Source organism: Odocoileus virginianus, chromosome 6 (genome assembly GCF_023699985.2).
Source record: "Odocoileus virginianus isolate 20LAN1187 ecotype Illinois chromosome 6, Ovbor_1.2, whole genome shotgun sequence".
Classification (NCBI taxonomy): domain Eukaryota; kingdom Metazoa; phylum Chordata; class Mammalia; order Artiodactyla; family Cervidae; genus Odocoileus; species Odocoileus virginianus.
The window spans coordinates 48,467,429-48,487,390 of record NC_069679.1 but is presented as its reverse complement, the minus strand read 5'-3'; the positions used below and the strand labels follow the sequence as shown (position 1 = coordinate 48,487,390).

The following is a 19,962-nucleotide window of genomic DNA, read 5'->3' as shown; positions in this document are numbered from 1 at the left end:
GATTCTAGAAATATATCTGCAGTTGAAACTGACAAACATTAAAAATGGTCCATATGCTGGGGCGCAAAACAAGGAAGAATCTGGGATGACTCCTGAGTTTTTTGGCTCAGGACAAGAGAGGATAATTAATGAAAATGACAAGCAGAGCAGTGAAAGGAGAAGGTAGAGGAGCAGGAGCAGGAATTGAGGTGCAACAATAGTCAGGTTCACTTTGAGCACACTAGGCTTGAAATGCCTCTTGATCACGGAAAATACCCTCAGCACAAAAGAGAAGAGACGGATTTGTAGACTTGGAATTTTCAACATATAAGGAAGCACTGAAGTCATGGTGGATGAATGATCTCATTCAGAAAGAAGAAGAATGAAGAGAAGTGAGGAGAGGCCAGCGGGTGAGGATGAGTCAGTGAGAGGACGGGGACAAGGTCCTAGGGAACACCCAACCTCAAAAGAAGGTTCAGAGAAAGATATATGGGAACAAAATGCTGCAGCTTTCCTCCTACACCCTCTTCTTCAGGGCATGCAGCACAGAGCCTGGTGCAGGGTAGGCAGGTGCTCAGCAAACTAACAATGAGTGAAGGAGAGAAAAGAAAAAGGTAGCCTCAAATTAAGGAAGGACTGTTTTCAAAAATATAATGATCAATATTTAATGTTTATATTTAACATTTAATTAGAATTTTATTTGTCAAAATTGCCAAGAAGTAAGACTTTAGCCATGCACTACAAACATGGAGCATTTTGAGGTTACAGTGTTTTCCTTGACATCTCTTAAGAAATCCTGAAAGCAAATACTAGCATCTGATTCCTGAACATGCTGTGCAAGCATCTAGTATACATACATTAAGAAGTTTTATTTCAAGGACAGTAACAGTTTCTTATTTGAAACAATAGGTTAAGTTTCTTTTTCCTACTAATGAAAATTTCTAACATATCATGTAAGAAAAAAATAAAATCCTCTGAGCACAAAAAATCCTCCAACGACACAAAAAAATTACTTGGCTCCTCATTTTTAAAAGATGCATCATGATGATGAAACAATATAAAAACACAAGACAGACAGAGATAGGTCTCAAAATCCCTCTGAATTTACATTCTGCTGTAAAGGCAGGCAGGGAACAACACAGGTAAGGTGGCTGGTCTTGAACACAGGTGTTGGTAATCCCATACACGATACCATATCTCCTCACCTCCTTTCTGATAAGTTTTCAGCCCCTATTTAATGTTTCTCACTCATCTCTATCTTCTTCAAAACAGCTCTTTGTTAACTAGGGATATGAGACTCCCTCATGTCTACCAATAAAACAACTAGAAGAATCCACTTCTCTGTTCAGAGAAATCTCTGTACTAGAAACATATCTACCCCTTATGCCTTAGAGGGAGAGTTTAGTGACAAACTGTTTATGTCCAAAGGAAGAATTGCTCATAAAATGAATAATATCTTGAATAGGTGCATCAGTTATGATCCCTCTGGGGGAAAAAAAAATCTAAAACCAACTGTGGTCAAAGGAAGTGACAAGTATCCAGAAACCAAGAAAAAATGCTGCACTGATGCTTCTCCACTAGCCATGTAATAGATGATGCTAACAGAATCAACATGTGAACTTCAAAAGAAAAAAAGAAAGTTTTCCAAATCCAACTAACTTCCCCCCAAAATTACTTTTTAATGGGAGGAGAATAATAAAGACTGTTTGCTAAACTTCAACACAGAAAATAAAAACAAAAGAGTAACCCGGAAAAGAGAAACGAAAAGCACCAAACGAACCAGAGCTAACTCTCCTGGTCCCAGCAGCCCTTGAGTGCTCCCCAGACTCACCTCAGCCTGGACCTAAGCCTCTCCCCCAACAGGGAGATTTCCCAGCCACGCAGCAAGATCAAACAGGTACCCAGTCTGTGACCATATCAGTGAGAACAATGAGAAAAGCCAGGCTATTCTGAAAGCTCTAGTAATTACATAGAAAACAAACTGGGTCTCTAGGGGACATTCTTGAAAATCTGAGATCAACTCCCGGAAAAACACTCTTGGCCGCTTACCACCGGAAGCTGCTCGAGGGTAGATCACAAGTAGCATCTCATCAGAAAAGGAGGAAGGAGTTGCAGGGAAGCAGCTTCACTACCAGTGAAGATCAGAGAGAGCAAAAAACAGTCCTTGGAAACGTACCAAAAGCCCAGAAGAGTTTCTCCTGGAAGAGCTGCCTGTTGCTACTCCCAGGGCAGAACTGGTTAATCTTGGAAAAACAAAAGGGAGCTCCCTAGAGGCTGGCTTCCCCAGGATGGCTTTTTCTGTGGGAATCAAGAGCTCAGAAGAACAGAAGCAGATAAGGAAAGGGGTGGCCATGACTTCGACATATCAAACTTTTATCAACCCTCCACTGAGGGAGATACGTAAATTTATTTGGAGTTCCTACCTGTTTGTGGCGAAGTTGAAGGAATCAGCAATGTCAATTTAAAAAAAAAAAAAAATCATTAGATGGGGACTTCAACTCTCTTATGGATGAAAGCTAAGCACACTCAAGCAACATGTAACATGCAGAGCGAGGACTTCTTTTTTCCCCCAACATCCTTAATTTCAGCTCAGAGGAAGCAAACCATTAACCCTAAGGATGCTGAAGAACAAATGCACATGGAAACAGATTTAAACTTTTTAGAATCACTTAGAGAGGGTTCTGGTTGTTGTGCTTTTTTTTTTTCCTTAAGAGTGTTCTGGTTTTTAACATGGGATTAGAGAAAAACAAAATATTTTGGTCCATGTCTATTTTGAAAGGATTAGGGCTACTTTTCAGTATATCTAAAGCCATTTATGGGGTTTCCAGAAGTTACATCAGATTTGCAGTTAAGGACTGAAACCAAATACGTTTCAATCGTATCTCTCTAACCAGAGCAAGTTGATCCCCTGTGTCACCTCTCTTCTGAAACAACATGACACTGAGCCCTCAGCTTTCCACTGAAAGCCAGATCAGAGAGAAGAGAGGGCCTTCCCATGCCAGGCCCCACAGTCACAAAGAAAGGAGAGCTTTCTTGAATCAATGAAAACAGAATAAAAACCACAATCAGAGAAAACTAACCAAACTGATCCCATGGACCACAGAATTATCTAACTCAATGAAACTAACAGCCATGCCATGTAGGGCAACCCAAGATGGACAGGTCATGGTGGAGAGTTCTGACAAAACGTGATCCACTGGAGAAGGGAATGGCAAACCACTTCAATATCTTGCCTTGAGAACCCCATCAACAGTATGAAAAGGCAAAAAGATATGACATGGAAAGATGAACTTCCTAGGTCAGTAGGTGCCCAATATGCTACTGAAGAAACAACTCCAGAAAGAATGAAGAGATGAGGCAAAAGCAAAAACCACACCCAGCTATCGATGTGATTGGTTATGGAAGTAAAGTCCAATGCTGTAAAGAACAACACTGCACAGGAACCTGGAATGTTAGGTTCATGAATCAAGGTAAATTGGAAGTGGTCAAATAAGAGATGGCAAGAGTGAATATCGACATTTTAGGAATCAGTGAACTAAAATGGACTGGTATGGGTGAATTTAATTCAGATGACCATTATATCTACTATTGTGGGCAAGAATCCCTTAGAAGAAATGGAGTAGCCATCATAGTCAACAAAAGAGTCTGAAATGCAGTACTTGGATGGAATCTCAAAAATGAAAGAATGATCTCTGTTCGTTTCCAATGCAAACCATTCAATATCACAGTAATCCAAGTCTATGCCCCAACCACTAAGTCTGAAGAAACTGAAGTTGAATGGTTCTATGAAGACCTATAAGAACTTCTAGAACTAACACCCCAAAAAGATGTCCTTTTCATCACAGGGGACTGGAATGCAAAAGTAGGAAGTCCGGACATACCTCACAGGCAACTTTGGCCTTGGAATACAAAATGAAACAGGGCAAGGCTAACAGAGTTCTGCCAAGAGAATGCACTGGTCATAGCAAACACCCTCTTCCAACAACACAAGAGAAGACTCTACACATGGACATCACCAGGTGGTCAACACCGAAATCAGACTGATTATATTCTTTGCAGTCGAAGATGTAGAAGCTCTATACAGTCAGCAAAAACAAGACCGGGAGTTGACTGTGGCTCAGATCATGAGCTCATTATTGTCAAATTCAGACTTAAATTGAAGAAAGTAGGGAAAACCACTAGACCATTCAGGTATGACCTAAATCAAATCCCTTACAATTATACAGTGGAAATGACAAATAGATTCAAGCAATTCGATCTGATAGACAGAGTGCGTGAAGAACTATGGACAGAGGTTCATGACACTGTACAGGAGGCAATGATCAAGACCATCCCCAAGAAAAAGAAATGCAAAAAGGCAAAATGGCTGTCTATAGGAGGCCTTACAAATAGCTGAGAAAAAAAGAGAAGTAAAACACAAAGGAGAAAAGGAAAGATATACTCATTTGAATGCAGAGTTCCAAAGAATAGCAAGGAAAGACAAGAAAGCCTTCCTCAGTGATCAATGCAAGGAAATAGAGGAAAATAACAGAATGGGAAAGACTAGAGATCTCTTCAAGAAAATTAGAGATACCAAGGGAACATTTCATGCAAAGATGGGTACAATCAAGGACAGAAATGGTATGGACCTAACAGAAGCAGAAGACATTAAAAAGAGGCGGCAAGAATACACACAAGAACTATACAAAAAAGATCTTAATGACCTGGATAACCACCTGGATGGTGTGATCACTCACCTAGAGCCAGACATCCTGGCGTCTGAAGTCAAATAGGCCTTAGGAGGCATCACTACGAACATAGTGGAGGTGATGGAATTCCAGTTGAGCTATTTCAAATCCTAAAAGATGATGTTATGAAAGTGCTGCACTCAATATGCCAGAAAATTTGGACAACTCAACAGTGGCCACAGGATTGGAAAAAGTCAGTTTTCACTCCAATCCTAAAGAAAGGCAATGCCAAAGAATGCTCAAACTACCACACAATTGTACTCATCTCACACGTTAGCAAAGTAATGCTCAAAATTCTCCATGCCAGTCTCCAACAGTACATGAACCAAGAACTTACAGATGTTCAAACTGGATTTTAAAAAGGCAGAGAAGAACCAGAGATCAAATTGCCAACATCCATTGGATCATCGAAAAAGCAAGAGAGTTCCAGAAAAACATATGCTTTATTGATTATGCCAAAGCCATTAACTGTGTGGATCACAACAAACTGTGGGAAATTCTTAAAGAGGTGGGAATACAAGACCACCTTACCTGCCTCCTGAGAAATCTGTATGCAGGTCAAGAAGCAACAGTGAAAATTGTATATGGTACAACAGACTGGTTCCAAATCAGGAAAGGAGTACACCAAGGCTGTATATTGTCACCCTGCTTATACGCTGAGTACATCATGCAAAATGTCAAACTGGATGAAGCACAGCTGGAATCAAGATTGCCAGGAGAAATATCAACAACCTCAGATATGCAGATGACACCATCCTTGTGGCAGAAAGCGAAGAGGAACTGAAGAGCCTCCTGATAAAAGTGAAAGAGGCTTCACTGGCTTCAAACTCAACATTCCAAAAATGAATATCATGGCATCTGGTCCCAGCACTTCATGGCAAAGAGATGGGGAAACAGTGGAAACAGTGACAGACTTTATTTTCTTGGGCTCCAAAATCACTGCAGATAGTGACTGCAGCCATGAAATTAAAAGACACTTGTTCCTTGGAAAAGCTATGACCAACCTAGACAGCATATTAAAAAGCAGAGACATTACTTTGCTGACAAAGGTCCTTTTAGTCAAAGCTATTGTTTTTCCAGTAGTCATGTATGGATGTGAGATTTGGATCATAAAGAAAGCTGAGTGCCAAAGAATTGATGCTTTTGAATTGCAGTGTGGGAGAAGACTCTCGAGAGTCTGTTGGACTTTCAAGGAGGTAAAACCAGTCCATACTAAAGGAAATCGGTCCTGAATATTCATTGGAAGGACTGATGCTGAAGCTGAAACTCCAATACCTTGACCACCTGATGCGAAGAGCTGACTCATTGGAAAAGACCCTGATGCTCAGAAAGATTGAAGGCGGGAGGAGAAGGGGATGACAGAGGATGAGATGGTTGGATGGCATCACCAACTTGATGGATATCAGTTTGAGCAAGCTCAGGGAGTTGGTGATGGACAGGGAGGCCTGGCATGCTGCAGTCCATGGCTCACAGAGTTGGACATGACTGAGCCACTGAACTGAACTTCTTGAATCAAGAGTGATGGCTCCCTTCCTTGCATGAGAAAAAGGACCAAGAACACTCTATATGAAGAAGCAATCATTTCTTTTTAATATTTATAATGAAAAACTCTTTTGAATTAAAAAAAAATTTAAGTATAACCTTTATACCATTTTTTACGTGTCATATTGACAACTATTACAAGCCTGGTAGTTAACCTTTATTGAAGGATATTTAAGGAAATCTACACCTTCTCCTACATTGTTAGTGGGGATAGAAATTGATAAAATATTTTAAAGGGAAATTAGTGCCTGTCAAATATAGAAATGTGTATGTTTCCTTCTCTCAGGAATTTACAAGATGATCACAAGCATGTGCAAACATACTATAAAAATGTTCTAGTGCTGTGATAGCAAAAAACCTAAAAATGGCTTATGTATAGGAGACTGGCTAAGTAAGCTGAGGTTCAGATCAGTTCAGTCACTCAGTCGTGTCCGACTCTTTGTGATCCCATGAACCACAGCATGCCAGGCCTCCCTGTCCATCACCAACTCCCGGAGTCCACCCACACCCATGTCCAATGAGTCAGTGATGCCATCCAACCATCTCATCCTCTGTCGTCCCCTTCTCCTCCTGCCCTCAATCCTTCCCAACATCAGGGTCTTTTCCAATGAGTCAGCTCTTCACATCAGGTGGCCAAAGTATTGGAGTTTCAGCTTTAGCATCAGTCCTTCCAATGAACACCGAGGACTGATCTCCTTTAGGATGGACTGGTTGGATCTCCTTGCAGTCCAAGGGACTCTCAAGAGTCTTCTCCAACACTGCAGTTGAAATGCATCAATTCTTCAGCCCTCATCTTTCTTTATAGTCCAACTCTCACATCCGTACATGACCACTGGAAAAACCATAGCCTTGACTAGACGGACCTTTGTTGGCAAAGTAATGTCTCTGCTTTTTAATATTCTGTCTATGTTGGTCATAACTTTCCTTCCAAGGAGTAAGCGTCTTTTAATTTCATGGCTGCAATCGACATCTGCAGTGATTTTGGAGCCCAGAAAAATAAAGTCAGCCACTGCTTCCCCATCTATTTGCCATGAAGTGATGGGACTGGATGCCATGATCTTAGTTTTCTGAATGTTGAGCTTTAAGCTAACTTTTATACTCATACAAAGGAGTACTACATAGCCATCAGGAAGGGATCGAAATGGAGTGAAGATTCAGATGGTCTGGGTTCAGATCTGGATCCATTAGTGACTGGCCAGGTGGCTCTGAGAAAGTTCCCAAACCTCTCTGGGCCTTAGCTTCTCCTCCGTAAAATTGTGATAATTATAGTATTTACAATAGAGGATTGTTGTGAATAAGACAGTGCTTGGAGCATAGCAGATGCTCAATCATTATTAGTTGTTATCAACAAAAGAAGTAGGCCTTTTCAGACTGACAGGGAAAGATGTCCAAAATGTATCGTCATGTGAAAAGAACAAGTTGCAAAAGAGTATGTATAGGATAATCCCATTTAGTAAAAATATTTTAAATACGCTTACTGCTTACTGTTTCTTCCAACTAAAATATAAGCTTCTTGAGAGCAGGGACTTGTGTTCACTGTTGTATCACCAATGTCCATGATAGGCATTCAATAAATCATTGTTGACTGAATGAATGATAGCAAGAAAGCTGAGCAAGAAGAAATAATTAATAAGTACTGATGAAGATAGTTAATATATTAATAATATATTGCTAATATTTATTATTATATTATTAATACTATGATAATAATGATCAGTAGTATATTAATAATAAGACCTGGTGGGCCCTGGGAGAAATGTTGCACTGGTTCTTACCCTTTTACTACTTAAATTTTCAGTCAGCTTGTGTGCCAACCAATGAAAATGCAGTTCTTAGAAAACAGTGATTTTTTTTTTTTTAACGTGGAATATCTTGAGATTTATGGTTACCCCCACTAGCAGCACATACATGGGGGAGCAAGTGATGATATTCCCCCATAATCAGATAAATTAATGAGTCGAAAAACAACTTACAAAAGAAGGAAAACACAGAGCTCTTTTTTTCTTCCTGGCTTTCTATTGATTTTTCCAAAGTTATTCCTATAATCTCCAAGCCAGAGAGCCTCTGCCCTAGTCCATGGGGACCCCTTTCCTGTATCTAAACATCAACTGCACAGTCCTAACTTGGTATCTTTGCTCAGGCCATCCTCTCCTTTGAGGAGACCTTTCTCAACCTGTCCTTAAAGGACCAGATCACATCCTCCCTCCTCACTTCCAGCCTTTTCTGTCTTCCTAGCATCTCTGGTCCCTCCCTCATAGGCAGTGCCAGAGACTAGGTTTAGGTTTGGTACTCTCCACCAGCCCTTCCCCTATCATGTCTGCTATCTTCCCTCCCAGCTTATACATTGCTTAAGGTAGGACTATCAGAATTGAGCTTTTAGTTTTATAAGCCCCCTCATACACATAAACACACACACCCACATACCCACGCACAGTTTTACACTGTAAAGGAGAGAGTCAAAGTTAAGGAGCTACATGTTGTGATTTTTTTTTCCACTTGCCCAAAAGTTTCTAACATTTTTGTCATCCTTTCTATAATTTCAAGACTAGAGATGTCTTTCTTCGGCTTACTAAGCATATTTTTGTTAAATCCTTCTAAGAGATCTAAACTGGTCTAAAACACTCTAGTTATTCTCTGATTAAGTTACAATATTTTTTCCTAACCAATGACACTGACAGAATGAGGAATCTTAATGGGAGGAGAAAGTATAGAAGGGCTTCCACACCTACACCAAGATGACGAACACCTAACTCATGTTTACCCCATGCACAGAAGCTCTCATAATGCATGCTTGTGTGTGTGAGAGAGTGAGAGAGAGAGATTTCTAGCACTGATTACTTACTTTGAAACATTCATTTAAAAATGCAAGTACCTTGCCACTGAATATTCTTTTAAGGAATCTCAATATTCTATTAAGGATTATGTCCTTAAAATCATAGAGCATCAGATTTATTTGTCCCATCAATTTAAGTCCCAAAACTCTGTATCCATCTTTGGAATATCCTATGCCACGCTCTCCTCACCCACATCTCCCCTTGACTTTCTTCATTTCATTTAGATCTGTGGTCAAAGTGCCCTGGGAAGACCCAGAGGAATCAGGTAGAGAGGGAGGTGGGAGGGGGGATCGGGATGGGGAAATACATGTAAATCCATGGCTGATTCATGTCAATGTATGACAAAAACCACTACAATATTGTAAAGTAATTAGCCTCCACCTAATAAAAATAAATGGAATAAATAAATAAATAAATAAAAGTTCCTTTAAAAGTCAAAAAAAAAAAAAAAGTCACCCACTCCAAGAGGCCTGCCCTGGTCAACCTACCTAAAATAGCACACACACCCCATCACTTCCTATCCCTTATCTTCCTTTATTTTTCTCCACAGGAAAAACACTGTGTATTTTGTCTTGTCCACTCTCTTCCTCCAGAAGGTCAGCTTCAGGAGAGCAGGGACTTTGTCTTGTTCACTGATGTATACCCAGGGCCTAGAACCATGCACAGTAGGTGCTTCATGAATGTTGACTAAACAAATAGATAGTAATAATGTATAGTTCTTTGCTGCTTAGTAAATATGTCTGCAGCCCCCTCCAGAACATTAGCTCTTATCCCCTTCTCCGCTGTATTTTAACAGTGCTCAGCAGACAGTAATTTATTCGTAACTAAATTAAAGCTGAACTCTGTCAAGCATAGTTCCAAATATCAGGGGTCCCCAAGCAGGAGAGTGAGCGGTGGGTAAGTAAGCGAAGCCTAATTGGCAGCACCCCCATCACTTACTTTTACCACGTAAACCATCCATCCCCCGCCCCCCAGAAAAAAAATGGCTTCCATGCAACCAGTCCCTGGTACCAAAAAACGTTGTGGACCTCTGCTCTATATGACACTTTCCATTTCTATTAAACTTCCCCTTATATTGTGTCCCTAAGTTCTCTCAGTCCACCTTATCAGTCCCCAAAGTAGTACCAGTTGACAGATCTAATTTAAATAGACTTCACCACAGACCAGTAGTGATGAGAGTCAGATTTCAGAATCCTCTGTAGCTGCATCTTGAAGCATCAAATTAAGGGGAGGAGGAGGAGGCAGCGAGGAGAAAGGATAGAGACCTAGAGCATGTTGAAGGTGAATAAAGCAGGTACCCACTCTTTAGGGCACCAACAGAGGTTCTACACTTTCTCTGGATAACCAAAAAAAGTGTATCTGTGCACAAAGTAACAGGCAAAAATAAGGGTTTAAATGTTCTGTTTTTTCCTCTTCCAGGTACATATAACCAAAAGAATTCAAGACAGGGACTCAAACAGATACTTGTACACCAGTGTTCATAGCAGCATTATTCACAATAGCCAAAAGATAGAAACAACCCAAATGTCTGCCAAGGGATAAAGAAATAAGTAAAATGTGGTATAAATATACAATGGAATATCATTCATTCTTAAAAAGGAATGAAATTCTGATACATGCTAAACTGATAAACCTTGTAAATACACACTAAGTGAAATAAGCCAGATACAGAAGCACAAATATTATATGATTTCACTTATATGATGTACCTAAAATAAGTTTCTTTAAAAAAAGGTTACCAGGGGCTGGGGGAAGGAAAGAATGGGGAGTTATTGTTTATGGTGTATAGAGATAGAGATCATGAAAAAATTCTGGAGATAGTGATGATTATACAGGATTTTTAATGCCATTAATGTCCCTGAACAATATACTTAAAATGATTAAAATGGTATATGTTATGCTATTCACCTTAGATAATATTACCTGAACATGGTTTTATCTTTAATGTTCACTGGTCAGCATGTACACTGATATACACATACATCAAAAGTTCTGTGTTTTTTGAAGGCCTTATTTTCCTTTGAAACCTTACTTTTTACAAATGACCTTCATGTCCGTAATCTAGAGTTTCCAAAGAACTTTCTCAATGATTGCCCTGATTTGTCCTCACAACAATTCAGTGAATTATGTTAAAAGAATTTTGATTAAATGCCTGAACACTTGAGAGAAAAGTTTTTCTTTCCTCGTTTACTCACTCTCTTAGTTGGTCTTCCAACTTCACACACCTTTCATCATAAGAAAGAGATGGAATTATTTATACTTAAGATTCTAAATCCACACAGTTTTTCTGAAAAGAATAGCATTATATTTCTTAGAACCTGTTAATATGTCTAGCTTTACTACCAAGACAGCTGAGAGCTGAAATATTACTGTTTTAAGTAAACAGGTTGCATGTGTGCTCAGTTGTATCTGACTCTTTGCAACCCCACGAACTTTAGCCCACCAGGCTCCTCTGTCCATGGAATTTTCCAGACAAGAATACTGGAGTAGGTTGCCATGCACTCCTCCAGGTGATCTTCCCAACCCAGGGATCGAACCCATGTCTCTCATGTCTCCTGCACTGGCAGGCAGATTCTTTACCAAACAGAATAATCACCTATACTTCAAGTGGAATGCACTGATCCATAGGTTGAAATCTATGGTTGGAAGAAATGCATTTAACGAAGATTTTTTTCATTCAAAAAATATAGATACTGTCTCTGCTAGGCACTTTGTGAAACACAGAAAGATGAACAAAATGTGACTTTTGCTCCTGAGACCCTGGTCATATGCTGAGAAACAACAGACATGCAGATGAGAGGTTTCTACCAGGAAAGGGAAAAACAGCAGGCTCTGCTATTGAGAAAGAGACTGTGGAACAGGAGTGTCGGCCACTTTATATTGATTGAAATCCAGTTACAACAAAACAGGGCGCTTCCCTGGTAGCTCAGTTGTAAAGAATCCACCTGCCAATGCAGGAGATATGGGTTCAGTCCCTGGGTTGGAAGATCCCCTGGAGGAGGACATGGCAACCCACTCCAGCATCCTTGCCTGGAGAATCCCAAGGACAGAGGAGCCTGGTGGATCACAGTCCACGGGGTCGGGGTAGCAAAGAGTCGGACATGACTTAGCAACTAAAACAACAACACAATGAAACAGACCAAGAGGTAACAGATTCCCTGGAATTTAGCCATTACAAGAGTTTTAAGCTATTCTCTTTCTCTCTTTGCTCACTTTTTTAATACCTAGAAAGGAAGATTCAGCTGACTGAAGTAGCAAACCAAAACTTGGTGTCAGCCTGAATGACTGGGAAGTGTCTCTGGCCTAATATTACAATTCAGACATACACAATAAAAAAGGAAAGAAAATCAGAACAAATTATACCTTGACTCTATAAACAGTCCACCTGCTATGTGTAGACAAGAAGCCATCTTGAACCTACTGAAGAATCTCTTAGAGAAACGATCTGTAGGTTTACATTAAACCTACATAGCAAAACAAGGGAATTGCTGAGTTATAAACCATACAGTGTTGTGAAAATACTTAACTGCCTTAAACTCTGCTTATAAAATTAGGAAAAGTAAAACCTTCTTAATCTGTCTAGATCAAATGAGATATTCACTAAACAAATAATAAATGAATATGAAGTGTAAGTGCATGAGCAAATTGCATGTGCAGTGATAAAACAAGAATAAATAACACAAAACCCAGTACTTGTCACACGGTCATTGCTGGGCAGTGGTCAACGTTCCTTCTGCTATCTCTCCAGAATCTTCCCAAATGGCTACATTTCCCAGACTGGAAGAGTGGGGAGACTTCCAAGTTCTGAGTTCTCCCCACACCTCCAGTTCTTCCCATCCTGATACAACCACTTGCTTTCTCCTCTTCTTTGTAGCACTTCCTTTCAATACACCATAAAACAGCACAAAAAAACAGACAGTTCTAAAGAATGAGCTCAGTAAGGTTAAGGAGAAGTCTGAGTTTTTCTTCCTACACTCCAAGGAATTGTTTGAAAACCACTGCTCTATGGCAAGATTCAGTCGGTGAGAGACGTGCTCTGAAAATGTTCCTGCCCCACCATGTCCTTTTCTTTTCAGTGATTGCAACCTACTCACTTCCTCTTCAGCAATGTGTTAACCAAACTTAGAAATCATACATACCCTCACGGTCCTTAATTTCAAAAGAAGAGGGAGAGTTTCTAGCCTCTTATAGTTTCATTTACTTCCTGGTACTTTCCGTGGTGTGTTTAGCTAAGTTCACCACGAGACTGTAACTCAACTCCTCCGCCGCCAACCTCCCCACCAATTATTTCCCGTTGGTCAGTTAACCTTTTGTGTAAGGAAGTAGGTTTCCTTACATTGGTCAACATCAACGACTAACCCATTACTGATGGAGTAATTTCCTATGTGGAACTTTCCATCCTCAGTGAAGAGACACATGGTTGAGTTTTAGTTATTACTGAACTAACTCACAAAAAGACCGGAAAGGAAACCAGGGGAAGCAAGAAGGAAGACTTCTTTATAAGTTAGGCCCTCATAGTGACCCAGATTTAGGAAGAGAAGAGATTCCTCCTCTACTATTAAAATTTCAGGAATTAAAAGTAAACTAAAAATAATATAAATCCATTACTATACTAAAATTAAGCTGGTATGATTTTTAAAATAAGATACATAAATTTCTGGATGCTAAAAGTACTTCTGGGGACCAACGCTTCCCAGCAATTTGGACGTCTCTTCAAGGGCTCTCCTGAATATCCCTTTCAGTGCAGTCACTCAGACACAAGGCAGAACAGAGGGTTCCAGAAAGTCTGTTATTATCCAAGGCCACTCACCAAAACCAGGCAATTTGCATTTCACTTGTCCTTTCAAATGTGTTCTGAACTATGTGTTTCAGAGCTAGATGACCCAGCTCTAAACCCAATGGCCTAATCCAAGCCAGACAACTGGCACCTGAGTTGTAAAAGTCCTTCTAAAGGTTCATTTCCAAATGCTCCACAGACAAAACTGGATCCTAGGATAGACTGTTGGCACCAGTGAGAGGAACACTCCCCAGAACAATGTACCTCTTGCGATCAGGGGAGCATGGTGTCTTCTCTTAACACAATAAGTGACCAGGAGATATTTTGGGGCTCTGTTTTTTTTAATAGATCGACATCATAAGCCATTACAACAATAAGGGGGATTTACCAGAAAGGAGCAGTCAATCTGGAAAGGATTCGATCTGGATGGTTTCAGGGTTCTAGTGGTTCTTGCCATCTTCTATACACAGGAGTAGCCTGACACTCTTTGACACTCACTCCAGCCCCACATTCTTCTTAGCAGGCTATCACCCAGCAAGAAAGAAGCACTATGGCCATATGGCTTTAAAAAGCTCTTCCCTTCATTTCTATACCCTTTTAACCTACCCTGCAACATCAATAAGTATGAATACTCCCTACTCCTAGCACGTCATGTGGAAAGTGCAAGATCAAAGTTCAAGATGAAAGAAATTCAGGCTCCTAATCAGAACTCTATTTCACACATCTGTCACCATTTTCTAGGGCCCAATTCTGAACCAACACCTCTGCAAGACATTAGGGATGCCAAGATAGCCAAGACCTGGTCTCTGCCCTAGAAAGAATCTTTCTAGTGGAAGAGAAATAAGTTCTGAATAAGTCACTTTGATACAATATAATAGAAAGTCTAAGAGAAGTGTCCCTGTTCCAAATATGCTTTGGAACAGAGGTAGAAGGAGAACTTATTTCTGTGGGTGTGGAAGCATCAGGGAGAAACCTCTGGATATCACTTGAAGCTGAATCCCAAGAGATGAGTAGAGAGGATGTGTGTAGTTCCATGAGCTAACAGTCCAAGAGGAAAATGTCACTGGTAGCTTTTATATCCTCTGTTCATCTACTACTCCATCCCACCTCAAAAAACAGCTGCCCTATACCGCCACCTGGGTTTTCATTCCAAATGGCTGGCGTGAGTCACGCATCCTACAGCATTAATGAATGTGGAGGACAAAAGTGATCACTTTTAGCACATCGGTAAAGGTAATTACTAGGTCCTGGGGTATCAGAAACCAGGCAGGGGTTAGGCAGGAGTTGAGTCCTGAAAGCCTCAAGTGCTGCCTTGAGCACTCGACCTCTGAGGAAAGCAAGATGAATGTGTTCTCACCTGTGTAAGGTGCTGACCCTGTGCTATACTGTAGAGTGTAAGGAAATGCACCCTACTGTGAAGCCGGAATACTGCGCAGGGGGCATGGTGCAGGCGGTGAAAGCTCAAGATGGAAGGAGGGAGGCCAAGCTATCTGAAGTGGCTGCAGGATTATCCCACCCTCTAGAGATATCTCCTAAGGGAGGTAAACAGACACCATTAAAGGTTTTCTTTGGGGAAATATATATTCCAGATGAACAATAACGAAGAGTACATCCCCCATCCCATTTCTGAACACATCCCCACAAATGCTGAGCCACCTTGAGGTAGAATGTGCTCCAGTCTCCAGGCCTAGGACCCACGCTGACTGAGTGGATGACACAGCTACTTCTGGTGCATCCTCATGTTCCTATGCATCCTTTTAGGTAAGGAAGGTGTTTTTCAGAAGTTCCCTTTTTGGTAAGCCAATGTTTCATCTGTATCTGGTCTTTTAAGGGAAGCAGGCAAGAATACATTCCCAGAAAAGGAGAATGAGATATGGGGTTATGTCTCACCAGAGACCAGAGGGAAGAGAAAACAATGGAGGGAGACACTAAAGTCCTGGCTTTTCCTAGCTTGGGCCTAAGTTTTCAAGAGAGAGTTGAGATATACAGAGGCACCTGGGAAATATGGCTGAGTGTCCTGTGTCCTCCAGCTAGACTGGGTGCCCTGTCCACCATGACACTGCATCCAGCAAGAATGAAACAGCAAGTGAGCACTGGAGGAGGACAGTGGCTTCAGACACCTACGCCTATATTCCTGCCTCCTGGTTGCTGATGAAGAGCAAGATCTAGGTCAAGAGGAAGAGATTTCCTTGTACAAAGAGAATTCAGAGGACCTCATGAGGCAGGAGACAGATGGGCCCCAGGCTGAGCAACCAGAATTTGTTTCCTGTGGACAGATAATCCAAGATGAAGAGGAAGGAAAGCTGAACACTGTTCAGATAAGAGACCACATTTTTCTCTCTCTTGAGGTCAAGGAGTCCTTCCTGACCACACCTGTGAGAAAGGCCCCTTGGAGGTCAAAAGAGAGGGGGTGTCACCTCATAACAAGTAATGTCAACCTACCCATAGGCCTCTTCACTAGAATCCATCTTAGCTAAGAGATGCACATGCACACTTGGGAGGACCCTGAGATAAACCAAATAAGGACACAGAATCTGGCAAAGCACAATGACTGGCCAGAGGAAACCCAGAAGAAATGCCCCATATAAGTGATTCAAACTACCACAAGGGTGTGACTTCTTCTCTGAGCCCACCTGTGTGTATATCCATTCTTACTATTTTCCTCCTAATAAACACTTTGCTTGTTTCACTACTTTCTGCCTCTTTGTAAAAACTCATTTTCTGCAAAGCCAATGGGCCAGAGCCATGTCACTGATCTCTGGTCCCTGGTGATCTTGTGGCTAAGATTCAGTTCTTTCACTGTCATTACCTGACTTCAACCTTTAGCCACGGAACTGAAATCCTGCTTCATGCTGCTGCAGGCTGAGGTCACTCAAGATCACCAGCATGGATCCAAGACTCTCACCTTGTCACTGTGACAGAGGCAAATGAGTCCTCCATTTCCCTAGATGCCATCGTGGAGAGGGGCAGGGAGAGAAGAAGAACCTAAGAAATCTGGAGTTCCTCTTGAGTAAGAAGCTGCACTTGCCCATCATGGCGTTGGTCTTGCTGTAACCTCCACCTGTCCAAGCCTGCAACACTTGAGGGTCTGCAGCACCCACAACTCAAGGTCTCACACATAGCACTGGGCCTAGCATGGAATATAAGAGCCCAGGACCCTGTGAAGAGATTTCCTAGGTCTTGATGACCCCTCTTTGGGTCTCACTTTCTTCATCCACAACATAAGAGTCTCAGACTACAATGCCTAAGCAACCATCCTAAATCTAACATTCCATAATAACAGCAATAGGTACAAACTCCTAATAGCTATACAGTACTTAAAATTTTCTAAGTGCTTTATATATAGCCACTCAGTTCTTTCTTAAAACAATACTGTGACATACAAACCTTTTTGGGCTTCCCTTGTGGCTTAGCTGGTAAAGAATCTGCCTGCAATGCGGTAGACCTGGGTTCTATCCATGGGTTGGGAAGATCCCCTAGAGAAGGGAAAGGCTACCCACTCCAGTATTCTGGCCTGGAGAATTTCATGGACTGTATAGTCCATGGGGTCGCAAAGAGAAGGACATAACTGAGAGACTTTCACTTACTTACTTACTTATAAGCCTTTTTTGCGGATCAGAAATTGGAGAAACAGAGATATTAAGGAGGTAGAAAGAGCCAGAACTGGAAACTGAACCTGCAAGTCTGGTTCTGGAATCCATGTGCCTAACCTGTCTCTGCTTCTGTGTAATCATGCCTCCTTTCACTCCTTCTAGGAGCTGGTGTGAATTTATTCATCTCCAAAAGCTAAGATATGTCTGGTTCTCCAATAATGTGCTAGGAATATAAACTCACTTCATTACAATCAGGTAAAGACTCACACACTAGTAAAGTAATGCTTAAAATTCTCCAAGCCAGGCTTCAGCAATACATGAATCATGAACTTCCAGATGTTCAAGCTGGTTTTAGAAAAGGCAGAGGAATCAGAGATCAAATTGCCAACATCCACTGGATCATCAAAAAAGCAAGAGAGTTCCAGAAAAACATCTATTTCTGCTTTATTGACTACGCCAAAGCCTTTGACTGTGTGGATCATCATAAACTGTGGAAAATTCTGAAAGAGATGGGAACACCAGACCACCTGACCTGCCTCCTGAGCAATCTTTATGTAGGTCAGGAAGTAACAGTTAGAACTGGACATGGAACAACAGACTGGTTCCAAATAGGGAAAGGAGTATATCAAGGCTGTATATTGTCACCCTACTTATTTAACTTATATGCAGAGTACATCATGAGAAACGCTGAGCTGGATGAAGCACAAGCTGGAATCAAGATTACCAGGAGAAATATCAATAACCTCAGAAATGCAGATGACACCACCCTTATGGCAGAAAGTGAAGAAGAACTAAAGAGCCTCTTGATGAAAGTGAAAAAGGAGAATGAAAAGTTGCCTTAAAACTCAGCTTTCAGAAAACTAAGATTATGGCATCCGGTCCCATTACTTCATGGCAAATAGATGAAGAAACAGTGGAAACAGTGGCTGACTTTACTTTGGGGGGCTCCAAAAATCACTGCAGATGTCAACTGCAGCCATGAAATTAAAAGACACTTACTCCTTGGAAGGAAAGTTATGACCAATCTAGACAGCATATTAAAAACCAGAGACATTACTTTGTCAACAAAGGTCCGTCTAGTCAAGGCTATGGTTTTTCCAGTGGTCATGTATGGATGTGAGAGGGCTGAACATTGATGCTTTTGAACTGTGGTGTTGGAGAAGACTCTTGAGAGTCCCTTGGACTCTGAGGAGATCCAACCAGTCCAGCCTAAAGGAGATCAGTCCAAGAGAAGAGATTCATAATCAGGACAAACTCAGGGTAGAAAACATTCGAGCTGGGCTTTGAAGGTTGGTACGATTTATGTATATAACAAGGGTAAAAATCATTCAGGCAGAGAGAACAGCAGCAAAGTCAGAAAGATTCAAAAAACAGTCTGGGCATGAATTAACAAATACTGTGCTTCGGTCTGCCAGATTGAGTATACACAAGACACTGAAAAAAATTAAGGAAGAAAAACATAGGGTTAGGTTACAGACTCTTACAATTATCTAGGCAAGTGGTAATAATCACCTAACTTAAGGCAATGTCAATGGAAATGCACAACAAAGTATAGATTCAAGAAGTATTCCAAAGATAGAAACAATGCTTGGCAACAGGGAGGAAAGAGGGAGGGGAAAAGTCAAAGATGATGCCGAGTTCTGAGCCCTAATTCTAAGATAATGTTGGTGACCTTGACAAAAATCGTGAGAAAGAAGATGGGAGGAGTTCTGATCCATCTATTTGAGCTGTATGTACCAGCCTCAGCTAACTCATCACCAAGCAGGAGGAGGGAATGTTTGGAACCCAACAGTCACTTTGTGATTCATTAGACCTGAGGGTGAAGTTACTTTCTCTCACAGAAATAAAACAAAAGCTACACGTGATTAGCCAGATCTTTCAGGAGCAAGAAAATGTTGAAGTGGGCTGTCTAGAATGACTCAGTCTTAACTCAGAGCCTCAAAATCTAACCTTAGAGGAAAGTTTTAAAGGCTTTATGTTCCCACTCTTTAATCCTTAACTAGTTGAAACCTGAAAGCTATCTTTTTTCTTTTGAGATGTAGTTGTGACATATTTCCAAACTTTCAGTTTCATCCACAGTTAAAAAAAAAAAAAGTTAGCGTAACATAGTCTCAACTTCTAAATTGATCAAGGAGGTACTCTAGATTTGATTTTGCCCTCCGTCAATATTCTGAATAGTCTTTTTCCATATTGCTCTTAATCTCTAGCCACACCACCATCACTTCATGGTATTACACATCAGAGAATCTTTCATTCTAACCTTGTTTCCATGAATCGTTCTCACCCTGGTTTGTGAGAACTGATTGAGATACACCCAGAGCTTTTGACATGTCACATCTGTCCATCAAAATTGCTTTGGGTAACCTTTTCAGTATACATTTATCTATGCTCCTAGAGTCTTTTAAGTTTCAAACAATCTGGGCACAAATTGTATATTTTTCCAAAAATGTGGAGAGCAAAGTGAAAATTCAAGTTCAAGAATTCCACACAGGATTGTATCTAGCAACACA

At 40.9% G+C, this 19,962-nt stretch overlaps 1 protein-coding gene across 5 annotated transcripts in view; it reads right to left on the bottom strand.

The window, feature by feature from the left end:
- Positions 1 to 19,962, bottom strand: part of ATP8B4 (ATPase phospholipid transporting 8B4 (putative)) — a 299,006-nt gene that overhangs the window by 250,211 nt on the left and 28,833 nt on the right. For 3 of the 5 annotated variants that reach the window (XM_070469293.1, XM_070469297.1, XM_070469296.1), the window contains exon 1: positions 1,811 to 1,988. The exons of the other annotated variants lie outside the window; for them this stretch is intronic. The gene's annotated coding sequence lies outside the window, so the exon portion shown is untranslated. Of the gene's footprint in view, positions 1 to 1,810; positions 1,989 to 19,962 lie in introns of those variants that run through there. 5 annotated transcript variants of the gene reach the window in all.